Genomic DNA, 18,577 nt, shown 5'->3' with positions numbered 1-18,577 from the left:
TGAGACTTGCTTCATGTGCCTTCTTCCTTAACTTTTGTAATTGGGATTGAACATGTATAGCATTTAGAAAACAGTACTATTTCATCTGTTTTCTTAAATTCCAAACCCAAATTATTCCTGAACAATGGCTGCTACAATTTTTCATTTTTCCCCCCTTAAACCTTAATTACAGAGTCTCATCAGATACAACCAGGCAGACACTGATATGTTGCTAAGACTGGAGACTGACACTTCAGCTTTTATGGTTGTGATAAAAAGACTTCTAGATTTCCATTTTTATCACTTGCATGTCAGATTGCTCTGTTTGAAATCTATACGATTTGCATAGACCGTGTACGTACTTCAGACTATACATATTCCTTTGTAGATCAGCAATTCACTTAAAAAGAAATGCTGAAGGAGTTTATTTTAAGATATGTTCAATATAATTTATGCTCCTGAGAAAATTTCCTGGGCATTTATCCAGTATCGGTAAGATTAATCTATCCAAAAAATACTGTTTCCAACTAGTATGTTTTAACTGTCACACTTAAGGTGGTTCCTGGCATCATGAATAATCTTGTTCATTTTTTTAAACATTTGACTGGATAAATATCATATCAATAAACAATCCCAGTACAATAAAGAGTATGTACCAACATCAAACTCCAAAAAGCACTGAAAATCTCCAACCTTGGTATTCAGAAAAAACATACAAACTTAGTTATTGATTAATTAGCATTTACTTGTTCGCAAACCTTTTTTGAGTCTTAGTTTGTTTTCATTAAATTAAATGTATGCTTTTGAAAATATAGTTTGCTACATAATAAGATGACAAGTTGCAAAACCTATAAGAGAATAATTTGACAGAACAATTTTCCTTGTGAGCATGCTTTCAAGTTGTTTGAATAGAGATGTTGAGCTTTAAATTCATATACCTTCTTAAATTAGACAAACCTCGCTGTCAGTTGAAGATAATCAAATAAAGTAGAATCTTCTGCTTTCAAAATGCAGCTGGTTAGTTTAGTTCATCTCCTGTAGCAATGTATACAGATATTTTGAGGGGAATTTGTCAATTTTATTGATGGACGAGCAGTTGTGATGGAATTGTGTATGAACATGGAGAATGACAATTGTTCGATAATGTATACGAAGTGGACATTGTATTTGCATGCATTCGTGCAAGATGGATGTGGTAATCCCAGTGGTAGCCGTTGGTATGTTTGCAATCAAAGATGCAGTTGTGTACTGGAGCTCAAATGAACAACTCCAATATCAGTCACTCCCAAATGCAAGTGAAATTGATTGTTGTGATCAATTCTGTTCATTTAGTCAGAAATGGTTTTCATTGAGAGCACAACTTCAGTCAACGTAAAAAGTAGCCAAAGAATACAGCAGTTTAAACACATCCCATTTCTCATTTGTAGTTTAAAACGTCACTGCAGCTAAATGAATAGATTATGGTGTGATGAGGTGGAGGAAGGAGTTTGAGAGTGTAGGCTTGAAAAGATCAGGTTTCATAATGTCTGGAAATTAGGTACAGGGATTATGATGCGTAATGGGAATACAAGGCACCATTCAAAGAAACTTGGTGCAGGATGCTCATAACATTAATTTTTCCTGCATATTAACAGGATTTGAACAATGAGCTGGGTTTTTTTTGCTGTAGTACAAAACCAAGAAGTGAGTGGTTAATGTTAAAGGGGCTGGCCATTAACCATATATAACCATATAACCATTTACGGAGCGGAAACAGGCCATGTTGGCCTTTTGAGTCCACACTAGTTCACTAATTTTGTGCGCCATCTTCAGGCATTGGTGATTTTAAGTGTAGTGTATCTTTGAGAATTTTAACATCTATCCATAGGTACTCTGTACTTTGGATGTGAAATCTCATATTAAAATATTCAAAAATATTGGCTGTGTGGGAGAAACCAGTGAGTGGCCGTGGACAATTACTTCTCAGTGTTGATTAAAATTGTGTCTGCATCTCTCTTAAAGTGAATGTGCACTACAAGTTCAACCAGTGGGAAAAGTCATTCCACAGATCCTGGTAGTTTATTAGAAGAAAAATTAAAACACAAAAAACATAGAACCAGAAAGACCTTCAGGTTCATAGTTAAGAACTCATCGGTCAAGGTTAAGCACAAAGATGTGGGTGCAGTTCTGCAGGAAGTTCATCAACCTTGTACTTGTGATCACGGCCAAGTATAAACATCAAATCCTGTCCCCCACTAAGTTCATCTTTATCTGAATTGAACTTTTTTTTACTATTTTGCAAATGTATTCATGTCCTCTTGTAATTTGTTTGAATCCTCTTAAATATTGACTGAGCATTGTGTAATTCCCTGGACATGCATTAAGACCAAGTCTAATTTTAAATTAGAAATATCACATTAGTTATCCACCAGTCCTCTTGCCCTAATGAATTATTAAATATGTGGAGAATGCTTTGCCTATCTCTTCTTAATGGACCAAGCATACAAAACAAGGCTGAAGAAATGTCAGACAAGCGGTTTGGGATCCTGATCTTATTGTAATAATGGAAGACTAGATAAAAGATACAAGATTTTGGATGGTAAATGCTCTTGGAAACCAAGTGTTCAGGATAGCCTGGGAAGACATTGTACAGGGGAGGTGGCAAAATTGATTAAGTAGCTTGAGGCACATGAGAGACTGCAGAAGCTGGAATCTAGAGTGAAAAAAAACAAGTATATAGGAGCAGCATCAGTGGAAGAAAAAGCATGGTCAATGTTTTGAGCTGGAACCCTTCAAGACTGAAAATACAGAGGGGAGATTGCCAGTGCTTTGTTAACAGGGCATCACAGGTTGGATAAGGGCCAGTGGCAGACTGCTGAAATGGGAAGGGGTGAAGGATAACAGACAAAGGCAGATGGTTTGTGAGGGAGGGAGGGAGGAAGATGGAGGAAGTAGTCATGCAGAGTGTTAAGTGGAGACTGTTATGCTTGTCCTTACAATAAGAACAACTTGGGATGGGTTTCATGCTTAGTTTGTGGAAGCAGCTAGTTAAAAATAAAGTCATTATGTCCAGCTGCAACTACGAAATTCATAATGCTTTTCAGCTTTGCTTTAGACAATAGAGCGCCATCCTCAGGTCGATCCGAAGCCTCTTCAGTTTGTCCCAGCTTCTTCAAGTTGTCTGCTGTCAGGGATGTTGCATTGCATTCCTCACCTTGTTCCAATTGTTCAATTAAATTCTTTGCACCTTGAAGCTGAATGATCAGTTAAGTCTTTTTGGCTGTGTGCAGATCCTTTATTTTCTCCAGCTCCTGATAATGTTCATCTAATTGCTCTTCCTTTTCACTGATCATCTTGGTACAGTGTTCCTTAAGGACATGAATCATTTCCTTGCAATGCTGTAGAAGATTTTCCTGCCTCTTCACTCGTTTTTGAAGACCCCTCAAAGAATTAGCATCATTTCCAATCCTCATTAGAGCTTTATCCTGACCCTTACTCAAGACTATCTATATTTTTCCTTTGTCTCTCTGCAAGGTTTGATAGGCGGTAAGTAGATCTGAATATTTCAATCTACGGTTGCCCAAGGTCTGCTTCATCCAATGAAACCGATTGTAAGATGATCCTGACTAAGGCTCTCAAAAATTCCTGCAGAATCTTCAGTCTCACTTTCAAAATCTGATGATGGATCAAAGATGGGGCCAGAGGTTTGAACATCTGTGTCAATTTGATTAAGTGGCTCTCTTGAAACAATTCATTCAAGTGACTCCATTGATAGTGACAAGAAAAGTGATTATGAAGATTCCATCAATGGAGCATAACATTGAGGTTTCTGGGCAAAAGATTGCATCTCAGTCTTCTGACCTACAGCAGTCTGTAGTGAATCCACAAAGAATTCCTTCCTCTTTCACTATGTGTACCTTTTTCTTGGAATCCCCTGCTTTGCAGCACTTTACAAAATGATTCTTCTTCCCAGATTTAAAGCAGGACTTTCTATAGGCAGGGCACATCCTGGAATATGTCTACCTCTGCACCTGCTGTCTTTGCTGTTTGAGTTTATCACTTTGCTTTGAGAAACTCCTGGACCTCTTTTCTTATCTTGTGCAGCTCCTTAACTGTTGAGTCTTTCTTATGCAGCTCCTTAGCTTGTGTGGTCTCTGCTGCCTTACAGCCTTTTCCAGAGTCAAATCTTTTTCATGCAACCATTGTTCTCTAAGTCCATTATCTGGGACTCCACAAATTATTCTGTCTCTAGTGAATTTTTCAAAACTTCAAATCCACAGGACTTGCTCAGGGTCCAAGCTCATACCTTGTTTCTGGTCACAGGAGAAAAACTTGAATCTCTCAAATGTGACATTTTTCCTTGGAACAAGATGCTCCTCAAATCTTGTCATCAGAGTGTCCAATGTGAAAGATGCCTCATCAATTTGAAAACTGTTATAGATGTCCAAGGCATCTTCACCCATCACGTGTAGAAACATCGATGCTTTCTGTTTTCCACCAGCCTCTCCCATTCCACCAGCCTCTAAATAAATGTTGAATCGCTGTTTTAAGCATTTCCGATTATCCGCTGGATTGCATTAGTGTAGGAGGACAACTTATCCATGTTCACAAACTATTGTTTTCTCTTACTCACTCAGACACTTCTGACACCTTGTTATGCTTGTTACTGCTTTTCCAACTGGCAATGCAACATCCCTGACTGTAGACAACATGAAGAAGCTAGGACAAATTGAAGAGGCTTCAGGTCAACTTGAGGATGGTGCTCTGTTGCCTGAAGCAAAGCTGAAAAGCGTTATGAGTTTCCTAGTTGCAGCTGTGAAAGCAGCTCGCTGAAAAATAAAGTCGGCAAAGTGTAAAACCAATGCAAAGTTGTTCTTATTGATAGTGGTGGAATCTGAAGAGAGGTGGCATAAGGTGGTGGTGGCGGGTGGCGGGCGAGGTGGGAATCCTGGAGGATTCAACCTTTTAATTACATTCAAACTGCTGTTTCATATATTAATTGTATGACAATAAAATAACAAAGCAACATTTCTGGATATTATGCCCAAGATCATGGTGGAAAAGATTGGTTGACGTTGACAAACTAAAAATATACGGTATATTTTAACTGGAAGTTTGCTGGGATATTCCCGCACTTCCTTTCTTTTATTTCATTAGCCAGTTATTTGTGTTTGGACTTTTCAGATGACAGAAGCTTAATTCTGAAATTGTTCTCTCCTCTGACAAACAAGCTTGCAGTGTTTCTCTGTGTATTCCCACACAATAATTTTCAGCCATAATATCTGGAATAGCTTCAACTTCAGATGGATGATCTGAAAATAGAGCTAATTCCTGTGGGCATTTTACGCAATTGAATTAACCACGATAATCATTATTTACAAATGGGCTTTTTTAGTTTTTTTTTCCACCCAGATAGAAAATGTCACCCAATTTCATTTTTACATCTTTAATCGTGCTATTTTTAGTCACATGTGTGATTACAAGTGTGGGTAGGCGCTGTTTGAAGGATTTTTGGATCCCACGGCGCACTTCTAGCTTTCCAGTATTATAAGCGAGACTAGGGTTTCAGCGCTTCACTATATGGATCCAATAGACTTGGTCTCCTACCTAGCGGCTCATGTTCAATGACAAATTTGATTGATCCGTGGGGGACAATCGTGTGGCAGTGAAATGTAGCATCTTTCCCGGAAATCAAACAAGATGGAGACCGGGAGGGGTGGGGGAAGCTGGACAGGCGGAGTCTGCAAAAGTACCCAAGACTGAAAGTAGCCAGGGCGCCGGACTCGACAGAAGCGATGTCGAAGCCACAAGAGGAGAGAGTGGTTTATTTATTTGCGTCTGAACCTGAATCATCCGGAGTCCACAAGTTGCAAAAGTAAATCTCGACAGGAGGTGGTGTGATCTTGGGGAGATGATGTAAGAGCCACTTCCCAGCAGCTTAGCTCTTTCTCTCTCCCTCCCTCCCTCTCGCTCTCTCTCATTCATTCTCATATTCACTCCCTCTCTCTATCTATCTCCCTCTCTCTATCTCTTTCCCTCCCCCCTCTCTCTCAGATGTGAGGTGGAACCAGCGAACCCGGCGGTGGCAGGGGCAACTCTGAGCATACCGGTAGAAATCAGCTCCGACTCAGCCAAGCCTCCAACTTGCCCTAGCGGCGCCACTTGTCCAGGGAGACTCGCATCGAGCCACTCCTGCCGGGAGGGAAGGAGATCCTGGACCTCTCGGCCAGTGCGGAGGGCGCAGGGCTCGGTCAGCCTGCCACAAGTCGCTGGCGGCTGGTTGGCGATGGCGTTGAATGCCAACTGCCGGGCAGCTGCCGTGCCAGCCCAGGACAACGGCGGCGCACTGCCCGAAGTGGTGGAGCTAAACGTGGGCGGCCAGGTGTACTTCACTCGGCTCTCTACCCTCACCAGCGTCCCCAATTCGGTGCTCGGAAGGATGTTCAGCCACAAGAGGATCTCTGGCAGCCCGGACCTGGCCCGGGACAATCGCGGACGCTTCTTCATCGACAGGGATGGATTCTTGTTCCGATACATCCTGGATTACCTGCGCGACCGCTCGGTGGTCCTACCCGATCTCTTCCCAGAGAAGATGCGCCTCAAGCGGGAGGCTGAGTTCTTCCAGCTGCCGGATCTGGTCCGAATGCTGACGCCTGACGAAAGGCAGAGCCCTGGCCTCGAAGATGCCTCGCACAGCGACCAGGACGAACTGTCCCAGGGAAGTGACCTGCCGCGGGGTATCAGCCAGACAGCCGAACGCAGGGCAGGATTCATCACTCTCGGTTACCGGGGCTCCTGCGTCCTGGGCCGGGACAACATGCAAGGTGACGCCCGGCTCTTCCGCCGGGTACCTCGTATCCTCGCGTGTGGCCGCATCGGGCTCCTCAAGGAAGTGTTCGGAGATAATGTAAACGAGAGCAGGGACCCGGACCGGACCCCGGACAGATACACGTCGCGCTTCTACCTCCGCTATAGGCAACTCGAGAGAGCTTTCGACACACTAGCTGAGGCGGGCTTCACCCTGCTGGGCAGCAATTCCTCCCTCACCGGCTCAGCTTGCGGCCAAGCGATTGACGACAGGGCATGGAGCAGTTACACCGAATACCTCTTCTACCGTGAGTAGAGATATCGCACGCCTATTTACACCTGACACCCACTCAATCCTTACATGCCACCACATCCTCTCTGCACAACTCACATCAAAATATCCACCCCGCGCCCATTCCCCAGCACCAACGCATTATACACTCATCACTCACAACCAATACGTCGAATTCATACACTCAATTCACCTCACCACATCCCGTCCACTCCCACCCTCTATCCCCAACATCTCCCCACTCCCAACACATACCGCCCATTCCCACCCCCTATCCGCAACACCTCTCCACCCCCACCTTCCATACCCAACACCTCTCCACCACGACACTCCATCCCACCCGCTATATCCAACTTCCACCCCACCCCAACATATCCCGTCTACTCCCACTCTCCATCCCCAAAACATCCCGTCCACTCTCACTGTCCTTCCCTAACACATCCCTCCCACTCCGACTATTCACACCATCACGCCATTCACTATCCAACACCAAAACATTCATTCTCCAACCATATACCAAGTTGAACCTGCACATTGGATTCTCCCACCACGTTGGCTAGAGCCCCAGCATTTGTTAGCCCGGAAGCAATGTTCAGAAGTTTTCCACATCTCTCGCTGTTGCGACTATGTACTTAACCCCTTCCAAACGGCACCAACTTCGTTGTGGTTCATTTAGAGCAACTCCAAAGATGCGGTATCATTTTGGAATAATATTTAATTATGGACGGGGCTGGTGAGACAGCAGGTGGCGTTTGAATGGCAGATTTAACGGAGTTGACACAGTTATGAACAGGTTGACCATACTCAAAGCGTATGCATGTTGGAATAAATCGCCACAGTACCGTGTACCACAAGTTATCGGCAGCATTTAACGTGCAAGGGAAAGTTAACAACGAGCAAACTCGCCAGCTATGCCTGTCCCCACTGATCTCACAGCCAGCTCCACTCTCCTCCCTTCAGTGTGTGGGGCACGTTTCACAGTAGCAACGGCAATTGGAAGGCAAGCAGTTGACTTCCAAAAGTGGATCATGATTTGACATTCTGACCAATTGGTTTGCCTTAATTTCGGGGTTTTAAAGGCAGGAAAACCTCTAACCGCTGCCTTCAAATTTCAGGAACTACTTTTGCATTTTCTCTCTCCTGTCTCTTTGCCTCCAATCTCGGGAATGGGAGGGCAGAGACGGAATCGGTTCGATTAGTTAGTCCCTCCGGCAGATCACAAGAGGCAGTAACGAGCTACATTTTCTCCTGATAAAAGTTTTTTAATTGGAGTTGGTGCAGTGTCAACCGAGTGCCAACAGAACTCTCAGTTTCGTTCCTCGGAAGAACGAGTTTATTGCCTGATATTATTTTACCATCAGTGTGAAATCGTCAGCGGAGGGGGAAGAAACTGGTCAACTCTGTTCACACTGCTAGGGGATAGTCGCACTGCAACTTAAACTTCAGGTCGACATTTAAAATTAAATTGATGATCGAAAGCTTCGCAAACAGGGGCTTGGATCCGGTTTCTGACAAATGGTCATATAATATCGCTGTGTCGCCGCTGAATCACACAATATCTGCCGCACTTGATGGTGTTAATTGAGAATATTTCTTTAGGTTTAATATCCATAAACAGTACATTGATGAACTGGAACATCATTTATTCAAACCAAATGCTGTTCCCGGAACCAGCGGCCCCGAGCAATTTGTAATACATACAACGACAGGTTTTACAGTAAGGAGGGCATTTAATTATTCAACGAATTCAATTAAACTCGACGACTTTTTTAGCCTTCGATCTGACTATTCTGACGTGTTCCTATCCAGTATCCCACAATCTGCCATTTTATAAACTTGAGATCATCCAAAATGTTGGTACCTATGGCCACCCCTCTTAGCTATATACCGAGCTCCCTGATCTGTATTGGATCTTAGTGAAATAATTTCTTGATTTTAAAATTCTCATCTTTGTTTTCCAATCCTTCTGTGAGCCATTTCTCCATACCTCTAGAGTCCACACATACCCTCAATTTTCCAAAATATTTGGATTCCTTCAGTTTAGTGTCTTGGTCTGTTTCAAATATGATCGTTCCAGTATTAATAAGCGATTCTCCAGCTGTCAAGGCTCAAGGCTCTGGGATCTCCTCCCTAAATCCCTTTGCCTCACTACCTCTTTTTCTCCTGTTAACTGAAATCTGTCACTTTGACCAATCTATCATTCTTCTAGCCTAATTTCTAGTATATGTTTGATAATACGTCTATGAAGCACCTTTGGATTTTTTTTAATGCTAGAGACACAATTATATTGTCGTACATTTTAATATTATGAATAAGACTTTACCAATTAGGCTACAAAGGTTTTTTCTCTGGAAGCAAGCTGCCAACTATCTTGCATCATGTGGGGACAACATATATATTTTTAGATCAGCAATTTGGTGTAATCTAAAGCACTGCTATAACTAAATATTGGGGACTAAGTGTACAATGTTCTGCTCAATTGCAAGCAGTATTAAAGGCAGTCGATTTTCCTTAATGCTGCAACTTTGAACGTTATTCTGGATCTTTGCTGACCAGTGAGGCTGGACACCTCACTGGTCAGCAAAGATCCAGACCGATTGGTGAGCTGTCCAGGCTCACCAGTTGCCTACCCACTAAACCACTTTTACCTGGAGGAGCACCCTGACTACAAAACTCTGCAGGTAAGATGGGTCCCAGCTGATCGACAAGACCCAATTCTGTGCCATACAAGAGTCTTCCAGTCATGTGACAAGCATTTCCTCTGTAATTGCTGTATTTCTATAATTTATAGATTAGAAATTATAAGAAAATTGGTTTTGATATTTGATAAAGTTTACACTAGGTTTAATTAATTTTAACCAAAATCATTACTTAATAATAATTATTGACACCAGTAGCTAATTTGTTTAATGTACAAGGAGGAGATATTTACCAAGGACTTGATGTGAAGGATTGGATCTACTCTTCACTTTTTTTCAGCAGTTTGATTGTAGTACAGTACTGCTTGGACATTTACAGCTATATTGCAGATGAATGAATTGATTTTTGTGTTGAGACATATTTGTAGCAGTTGGGTTCCATGCAAATGGCAAAGTCAGTTTATTCATTGTGTAAAATTCATTGTGCCAATCAGGATAAGAGACAAGCTGGTTAAAAACACTAAATCAATAGGCAACACACCTCCAATTTAGTGACAGAACACATTTTACAATACTATGCAAAATTGTTAATGGAGCTGTTGGTATATGGTTACTCCTGATTCAGCATTTATCTGCAGTGATAATTGTGTTTCTCGCATATGAAGAAAGGAATTGTGGATTAAGACACAAGCTGTGGACTTGCACAAAGAGTTTAAATTTGATGAAGTACATAATGGTACAATGCAAAGGAATGTAGACATTTTTTTAGAGACACTGGGAAAACTTGTGGGTTATAAACCATCATTGACTAAAGCCAGGCATAATGAACAGTATGATTATGATCCATGGTAGATGGGATAAAGCTTTCTTTGCTATATTATTTTACCTTTCAATACAAGGTATGGATTTGCACTGTGATTGAGGTTTTATGGATAATGGCCTACTCTTGTATACTATGCCAAAATAATGCAATGACTTACTTGATGTACCCCCATTCCACCAGAGAGACAATTCTAAAGACTTGATCATGTGTATCAGGGCTGTTTTCCCACATTACAATAAGCTATACACAAATATGATTTTTAAAAAAAATTGTAAAGAATAAAACTTAACCATGAGCTTTAAAGGTAAATAAATAACTCATTAGTATATTATGTTACCATTCAGGTTAGTGCTATGTACTGTATTGATTGTTTTCTATCCAGTGACTTCTTAATACAGTAGTATTACCTTCGGTCTACATTAAGTCCTTGTTCAAAAAGTGTTTAAATTAAGGAGCTATTTATTACTTCCATATCTTTCAGATTATTTCTTTTTAATTTTTCTTTCATTTTCATACCCTATTATTAATCAGATTAAGGATCTTTCATTTGTTGCAAGTGAATGGACATACCTTTAACTCAGAAATAATTAAGGCTTAAGAAAGCATTAATTTATTTAAACATATTCTGCCATTTAAAACAGGAACAGCTTACAAGGCCAGGGGACATTTTGTTAGTGACAACTTTTAGTTTAGGTCACTAGATAATTGGTGATTTCTGATGTTCTCTTCACAAAAAAAAGGGCAGATTGTGTGGTGGAATTTTCTTTGCAATCTCCGATCATAACAGTGAATGGACATCAGAGTGGAGAATGGATGACGGGATAGGGATGGAAGATAAGGGAGATTGAGACCTGGAACAGTGACTTTGGTTACAGAGAGAGGACTGATACATGAGAGGGGCATGTCAGAGAGAGGATCATGACCTGCTACCCATTAGATTGCACCTTTCTACATGTGAAAGATGCTTCTTACTGTTAGTAAGAATCTTGTAAGCTCCAGGTATTTAGCTCTTCTCAGCTGGAGAAGGTAATGGGCTTTTATTCAGCTAACCACAGTTTTGATGATAAAGTGATCCCAGGGCACTGTTAAATTGGGAAGGTATGAATTTTGAGATACTGTAGCAATATGAGTTAATTAGGATGATAGATGACAAAGTGGGGATTGTGAAAAAAGAGATAATATTCTCATTTATGGTACTTATCTTGTCCTCGGCATTGGAAACCACCTGCAAAAAGGCATTTCATATCATAATGATTCAAGAAAGTTCCTTCCCAATTAATAATTTCCTTGACTACAGGAGGAAAGGAAACTATTGTAATTTCATAATCTAGAAAATGCCATGAAGCACAAGGATCCCTGGAAGTGAGAGATGGATCTAATTCATTATCCTGACATGAAAATACAAAAACAAAACTGAAATGTTACTTTTCTTTCCTTTTTGAGATGAGCGAATGCAACTTTAGGGTGGCATGATGGTTCATCAGAGAATGCCACTGCTACACAGCTCCAGCAACCTGTGTTCATTTGTGAACTCTGGTGCAGTCTACATAGAATTTGCAGGTTTTCCTTGACTGCATAGGTTTCTATTGGATATAGGATTTCTGTTCATATCCCTAGATGTGCATGGTTGGTGGGTTAATTGGCTCCTGTAAATTAGACCTGTTGAGTAAGTGGGTAGCAGGAGAATCAGGATGGAGTTAGTGTGGGCATATTAGAGAAAATAGGTTATTGTGAAGGAATGCGATTGATATGATTTCTGTAGAAGCAAGTGATATAGCAAACGAAAATGTACGAGAACAAGTCGGGGATAAGGTATGGGGGAACAGGGCTCCAGTTGGTGGGGTTAATTGGCTGAAATTTTGGATTTTCGTGTTAAGTACAACATTTTATGAGTGTTGAACTGAGAAAACCACTGATGACCCACAAGATGATGACCACGGTGGTGGACCAGTGAGAGGTTCTGCAGCTGTAGAACACATAGGTAGTGGACTGTTGGTGTCTCGAGGCGAGAAACCCGCACAGGGTGTGGGCTGCTGGCAACTGTGGTCATGGGATTCACACCAGGTGGAGGACTGCTGGAGATTGGCTCAAGTCAGGTTGTATGGGTGGCAGGTATTGGAGCTGGGACATGAGAAGGTGCCGAGGGTGTTAGGGTTTCATGATCGTGTCGGAGGTTTGGATCTGGAGCTCGGGCTGCTGATGGTTTGCACTGGACTCTGTGGGGACTGGAGGGGGCAAATCCATGGACACACGGTGACTCTGAGGGGACTCTCTTTTGCCTCCCTTTCTCTTTCCCTCACTCTTGGAGATGCTTCAGGCAATTTATGTGAAGGCAAATCTGTCTGCCTTATGGCAGATGAAAGCAAATTCCGAGTAATGAACTGTTTTTATTACATGACAATAAAGGATTCTTGAATCTTGAAAATGTTATTCAAAAGAAATCTCTTTTTGATTTCATTTTCCCTCTTTGGTTAATTGTGTGATTGAATTTGGCCACAATGTGTTGTTGGAGGTGTTTGATTTCTATTAGTCGCCACTTGATCATTAATTAAAAAAATGGAACTGCGGGGCTCTGAATTATTAAAGGTAAAAAATGATTTGTCTCCATTTGCTATATCAAGTTAATAGTTACATAAAAGCTGGAATTTATTCAGTTGTTCATTTAACCACTTAATAAGTGTTAGAATAATTATTTGGAAAATATGAATAAAATAGAATAAAAGTAAAACTAACCCTGCAACACCATGCAGGTTAGGTGCAACACTACGATCCAAATTATTGTCTTCAAGTAAATAGGGTTTGAAATTGGATTATACAGTGATTAATGGGGAGAAAGCTGTGATTCTTAGTAATGATTAGTAAAGCTTAGTAAAGCTGTGATTCTTAGAAATGCTTTAATAGCAATATTTGTCGATATATTTTCAATAAATTTGTTCACTGCTCCATAAGATCATTTTTATATTCTAGTACTTTTATTTAAGTTTTGATATGGCTGTGCAGTACTGTTAGCTACAAGGAGCAAAAGATTGGGGGGTGGGGGGTGGGGGAGCGTAGGAAGCAACCAATGTGGCTGATCCCATGTATTTTCTGTAGCTTTGAAATTATTTGCTAATTTTCCTGCCAACCTACATGAGGGATTTGGGATGGAAAGACTAACAGATCCTTCCATTTATCAAACACCTTTCACAACTTCACCATGTTTTCAAAACTTTACAGCCAGTGCAAAGAGTTTTAGTGACTGAGGGAACCATATTGCCAAGACTGCAGGAATGCATCCACAACATTATTTATTTTGTGACCTCTTGGAGAGTGTTTAACTTTGCAGTGAAATGACAGCATTTCCAATAGTTCAGCACTCCCTCAGCACTGCAGTGGGGAATAAGAGTAGATTTTTATTCACCTCCCAAGATTGGAGCAGATTTCCCATTGAGCCACAGATAACACTAACCGATCCTTTGTGGAATAAATAATAATTCCCTGTATGAAAAAGACATCTGTGACAACAAATACATTCTTATATAAAAATATAAGATTGTAAAACATAAGAAATAGAAGTAAGGGTAGACCATTAAGCCCCTTGTACCTGCTCCACCATTCAAGAAGGCTATGACAGACATTTTACACCAGCACTTTCCTGCATTAGCTTTGTACTCCTTGATTAATATTATTCTCCATCTTCAAGTCAAGTTTAATGTCATCTGATTGCACAAGTACAACCCGACGAAACAGCATCCTCTGGTCCTCGGTGAAAAACACGCTGATGACATACAACCAGACATAACTCACATACAGACAAACAACACACATGTAGGACAAGTGTTCATAGAGGCAAATAAATAAATAAAAATTGTCAATAGAGCCCTGCATGGTTAATATTAGCAGATCCTTTGGTTGGTCAGCATTCTCATTGACCATGGGAAGAAGTTATTTCTCATCTTGGTGGTGCTGGGTCTTGTACTTCTGTATCTCTTTCCTGATCGGAGCAGCTGAAAGATGCTGTGTGTGGGGTGGAAGGTGGTCCTCCATGATTTTGTGCACCCTCTTCAGACAACGATCCTGGTAGATCATGTCATTGGGGTGGTGGGGGGGGGGGGGGAATGGAGACTTCAGTGATCCTCTCCGCTGCTCTTATAGTCCTGTGGATTGACCTCTAATCCACTTCTTTGCAGAAATTGTACCACACTGTATTGCATCTGGCCAGGACTGTCTTGTTAGAGCTCCTGTAGAAGGTTGACATAATGGTGGCCCTCATCTCTTTAGCTTTCACAGCCTTCTAAGTTAGAAAATTCCAAAAAAATCACTACCCATTGGGAAAATAAATCTTTACTTATCCCTGTCATGAATTGCCAAATTCTTAATTTGATAGTCAAACTCCTGGTTCTAGACATCTCAGCCCCTCATCTACTCTCTTAATCCTCATAGAAATGTTGTACACTTCAATGATATCAACTCTCATTTGTCTAAGCCCTTAAGAGCAGTAGTTCTCAAACTTTTTATGCATCCATAGTCCACCCTTACTGCAGTCTACTTACTGCAGACCATCTATTACAAACCCATAGACCACCTGAAATAGTAAACCACAGGCTTGGATATCAATCTGGTGACATGAATTTAAAAATATGGGAATTTAATTTCAGTAAATTCAGATTAAATAACCTGAAATTCTGAAAGCAAAATTTGATCTTGTTTTTGCTGACATCAAAACTAATATGATTTGATTCACTGATGTCCTGAAGGGAAGAAAATCTATTGCTTTGGCTTTTATGTAACTGCAGAACCACAGTAACTTCCTATAGAATGGTCTTCCTTGCTATGCAATTACCTCAAAACTATGATACTGAAAATCATTGAGAATAAAATTACACGGAGAGCTTGGCTTTGATTTAAGCATGAGATTAGGATGCCCTCAAGCCTGTCATCCGTCCAACGTCCACCAATGTTTAAATTGGTAGAGATATCCCATAGACAAGTCAAGGACATTCCTCAGAGAATGACGTCATTAGGCCAATGTACCAAATTCCATCGTTACAACCTTAGGTATGTCCTGTCCCATCTGGACACACCTAAAGATGGTGGCACCATCAGCCATGAGGCCTCACTTGGTGAAACATAACTGAACCAAATGTTCAATTCTGCATCTTGTTTGACAATTATTTGTTTACTGAATGCTACTTTTAGCTGCTCCATTTCTGGAACTCTAAGCTACTTTGAGTCCTAAAATGATAACCTTTTGTGATTCATATCTTTGCAGAACACTATTTCATCTTCACTTAATTCATGAGGCCTCATTCATGTCAAATCCTTTATTTCTTTATGGCCAAACCAATGGATCTTTTGATGCCCATTTCATTGTGGATCATTTTGAAAGTTGGCTTCATTCTTTGGGATTTGTTTTCTGTTCATACATCCCAGATTTCTCTTCGAACTCAAGGTCGTTGCCTATTCCTTGTTCTTCTACTTTATGGAGGCTGAATTTTAAGATGTTATATCCAGTCTTATAAAATTCTCTTTAAAAGCTAGTCTATTCTGCCACCTCTCTAAACTCTTTTCTTACTGCCCCAATGGCTCAGTCTTTGTCCCAAATTCCTTTGTGTCCTTTTCTACAATTTTGACATGTATTTCTTTTTATGTGGACCACAAAATATCATGTTATGTGCTAAGTGAATCAATTTTGCATCTCTTGAGTATCTTCAGGAATTTCATTTTGTCAATATAAGTGGCAAAAAATGTTTTACTGCATGATGTAACATTTTCCTCAGCAATATTATGGTAAAGTGAGTTATGAAACATCGACAATAAATGTATTAAAAAAATTTTTAGACATACAGCACAGTAACAGCCCATTTCAGCTCGCAAGTCTGTTTCGCCCAATTTACACCCAATTAACCTACCCCCCCCCGGTACATTTCAAATGGTTGGAGGAAACTGGAGTCCCTGGGGAAAACCCACGCAGACACAGGGAGAATGTACAAACTCTTTAGACAGAGCAGGATTCAAGCCCAGGTCCCAATCACTGGCATGGTAAAGGCATTGCACTAACTGCTACGCCAACGTACTACCCCTGTTGAGAATTTTGAGGCATTCTAAAGTTCCACTGTGCAGAAAAAGAAGGAAACTTAGATTATTTGGTAACAGATGTTTCAATATATTTGGAAGCAACCTTTTAGCTAATTCCAATGAAACCAAACTGGCGTAGTCCTTTTAAAGAGGAAGTCTAACTTGCCATATATGCTTACACAAATTAAATCTTCTGCCAAATTCTTTTAGATCATTGGCACTTATATAGTTAATCCACTACAACAGTGCATGTTTTTATCACCAGAGCTGGCATTTCTTCTCCTTCATGCAAGTAATATAGTGAGGTACGATACTGCACTGGAAAGTTCTCCTTTTTTGTTCAAGAAAATAGATCAACTATAATATAATTGAATTTCATTTTCCAGATCTACGTTGGATCCAATACTTTGAGGAAAGTTCCATTATTACACACAAAAACATAACTTGGTTCTGGCCTTAGCGCTATGAACCTTCTCCTTTGAAGGAGAAGCATTGTCATTGTCTGACTGCTGCAAAATGCATTGTTCCAACTGGATTATGTTCCCAATTCATTGGATTTACTTGCTTATTCCATTGTAAAAGTGAATGATATTTGTCTCTGCACAAATGTGTAAGAAAGCTAAGTGCAGTTTTAGAATTCCAAAATTGTGTCATGTTCATCTTATAAAATATTAGAATAATGATTTCAGAGCACTAAGTTAAGTCATATATTTTAATGTCCAGGCCTCAGTAACGGCTGACTGAGTAGTTTTACAAGTGCACTGTAGTTCCGGAGATTTATCATTGACTAATTAGCCTCCCTGTGATGCAGCAGGACATGTGATCTGTTAATTTTAGTGGTGGCTTTTTGTGTTATTCAAATGTTAGTAGTAACCTGTAATTAGCAATTTTGTTTAGATTAGGCAGTTCTTTCTGTTGATCCTAAGAATGCTGGCTGCCTGCCCTTGGACTGAGCTGCTTCTGCTGGGTATGCTCTTCCACTGGGAGGCTGACAACCAACTCGACAATTCCACCCAGCAGAACACAGTTTGGAATAGCTAAAGTTCTCTCCCAGAATTAGTGAACTCTCAGAATGGTAGTGTCAGCTGACCAGGCCCCAGGTTCACAAGCGATCAAAACTCACTCAGATGAGTATTTGTTCTCATCTTTGAGAATCACAAATACTCAAAACATATAGGAACTTTTCAAAAGTAAAATAAATGTTGAAAAAAATTATAATATTAAAAACCAGCTTCACACTCTTAAAAACAATTAAAAACATTTAAAACTAAATGAATGAAATAGATAAAATGATCTCTTTACCATAATCACAGCAGATATTTCTTCCCATTGATTTCATTGAATCTCCCTCTATGCACAAGGTTAAACCTGACAGAAGCTCAGCAGACTGAATATTCTAGCTTGAGAGCTGGGGAATCTCTGAGTCTGTGCAGTCCTCCTGCAGAATGGAGGAAGCTGGGCCACACAGACAGAATTGCAAAAGATATCTCTACAGGTTTAAGCCTACACCAGAGCTGGAATTTGTAAAATTGACAATAAAATGCAGATGGGTCCCAGAGAAGCATGTGCCCAGGTGGAAGATCCTCCGAATTAAGCTTTGTGCAAGGCAGGCTGATAGCATGTGAAAAAAAAGTCTTAGATAATATAGATCCTAAAGTTTATTTTGCCACTGGATCATGGCTCAATTCTAGGAAGATCTAACCAAAAAAAAATCAATCTCATTTTCACTTTTGAGTTTTCCATTTCCAAATTCCCAGAGGACATTCAATTTCCATGGCACCTGTGGGAAGAAGTGCTGCATATCATCACCCACAAATGGCCTGGCCACACTTGTTTGTAGCCCCTTGTTCTTGGCTACTTTATGGATGAAATGGTTTATTTCCACTGACTTTAAAAAGTTCTTCGATCATTGAAAACAGTTCAAATACGATGACATTTATTCATCTATTTAAAGCTGCCATATTTATTTACTATTTCTCTGACAATTAATTGGAGAGAGGC

General features: G+C 40.5%; 1 pseudogene; it reads left to right on the top strand.

The window, feature by feature from the left end:
- The first annotated feature begins 6,020 nt into the window (after positions 1 to 6,020).
- LOC138743310 (BTB/POZ domain-containing protein KCTD16 pseudogene) lies at positions 6,021 to 7,081 on the top strand (annotated as a pseudogene).
- The last annotated feature ends 11,496 nt before the right edge of the window (positions 7,082 to 18,577 follow it).

Source organism: Narcine bancroftii, chromosome 9, assembly GCF_036971445.1.
Source record: "Narcine bancroftii isolate sNarBan1 chromosome 9, sNarBan1.hap1, whole genome shotgun sequence".
In the NCBI taxonomy this organism is placed as follows: Eukaryota; Metazoa; Chordata; class Chondrichthyes; order Torpediniformes; family Narcinidae; genus Narcine; species Narcine bancroftii.
This window is presented reverse-complemented; position numbering and strand designations above follow the sequence as displayed.